The sequence below is a fragment of the Mus musculus genome, chromosome 2, assembly GCF_000001635.26.
Source record: "Mus musculus strain C57BL/6J chromosome 2, GRCm38.p6 C57BL/6J".
Taxonomy (NCBI): domain Eukaryota; kingdom Metazoa; phylum Chordata; class Mammalia; order Rodentia; family Muridae; genus Mus; species Mus musculus.
The window spans coordinates 17,796,636-17,798,446 of NC_000068.7; the positions used below are offsets into that span (position 1 = coordinate 17,796,636).

Sequence of the window (1,811 nt, forward strand, 5' to 3'; positions counted from 1 at the left end):
GTGCTGATACCAGATACAAGCTTCAAGTTTGTGTTTCTTTTCTTTTTCAAAGGCTTATTTATTCCAGTTTCATGAGACTAGATGAGGTGTACGCATTTGCCTGGGCAAATCGATGCTTCACATCAGCTCATGCAGCAGATGCCTGGCACCTGCTCAGTCCTTCTATGAAGCAGTGAGGGTGGATAATGGCTTGCCATACTCCTGCTTGCTGATCCACATCTACTGGAAAGTGAACAGTGAGGCCAGCATGGAGCCACTAATCCAAACTGAGTACTTGCACTCGAGAGGAGCAACAGTCTTTCTTTTTTTCTTTTTTTTTATTATTTCTTTTTTACTAGATTATTTTCTTTATTTGCATTTCAAATGTTATTCCCTTTCCTCATTTCCCCTCCGAAAACCTCCCTATTTCATTCACTAACTCACCCACTCCCACTTCCCTTTCCTGGCATTCCCCTACACTGGGGCATCGAGCCTTCACAGGACCAAGGGCCTCTCCTCCCACTGATGTCCCACAAGGCCATCCTCTGCTATGTATGTGGCTGGAGCCATGGGTCCCTCCATGTGTACTCTTTGGTTGAGTCCCTGGGAGCTCTGGGGGTACTGGTTGGTTCATACTGTTGTTCCTCCTATAGGGCTGCAAACCCCTTCAGCTCCTTGGGTCCTTTCTCTATCTCCTCCATTGGGGACCCTGTGGGAGCAATAATCTTAATCTTCATTGTGCTGGGTGTTATCCCTCTGCATCCTGTCAACAATGCCTAGATACATGATGGTACCACCAGACAGCACTGTACTGGCACACAGGTCTTTGCTGATGTCCACATCTCACTTCATGATGGAGTTGAAGGTCTCATGAAAGCCACAGGACTCCATTCCCAGTAGGGAAAGCTAGAAGGGAGCCTTTGAACTCCAGAATCACTCATTGCTGGTGGTGATCACCTGCGCATCAGGCAGCTCACAACTCTTCTTCAAGGAACTGGAGAATGCTGCGGTTGATGTTGTGGCTCAAAATCCAGGGCAACATAGCACAGCTTCTCCCTAAACAACTCCCCTCTCATAAACTCCTCTCTCATAAACAACTCCCCTCTCAGCAGTGGTGGTAAAACTGCAGCCCTGCTCAGTCAGCACCTACATGAGATAGTATATCAGGTCCCAACCAGCCAGGTCCAGAAGCAAGATGGTGTGGGGAAGGGTGAGTAGCTCTTATAGATGGGCATTGTATACATGACCCTGTCACCAGAGTCCATGACAATGCCAGTTGTGTGCCCAGATACATACAAGAACAGTTCTGCCTGAATGGCCATGTACGTGACTGGGGTATTAAAGATTTCAAACACTATCTGCTTCTCTCTTTGGACCCCCAAAATTCTACAAGATAACTTCTATAGCTGATAAACACCTTAAGCAAAGTGGCTGGGTACAAAATTAACTTTAAAAAAAAAAATCAGTAGTTTTTCTTCATATAAACCATAGACAGGCTGAGAAAGAAATTAGGGAAACAACACCTTTTACAATAGCCACAAATAATATGAAATATCTTGGTGTAACTCTAAGCAAGCAAGAGAAAGACAAGTATGACAAGAACCTCAAGTCTCTGAAGAAAGAAATTGAGGAAAATTTCAGAAGATGTAAAGATCTCCCATGCTCACGGATTGGAGGGTTAACATAGTGAAAATGGCCATTTTTACCAAAAGCAATCTACAGATTCAATACAGTTCCCATCAAAATTCCAACTCAACACTTTACAGACCTTGAAAGAGCAATTCTCAACTTCATATGGAAAAACAGAATAGCTAAATGAAACTGAAAAGCTT

The 1,811-nt window shown here is 44.1% G+C and overlaps 1 pseudogene; it reads right to left on the reverse strand.

Moving 5' to 3' along the window:
- Gm13323 (predicted gene 13323) lies at window positions 693-1,039 on the reverse strand (annotated as a pseudogene).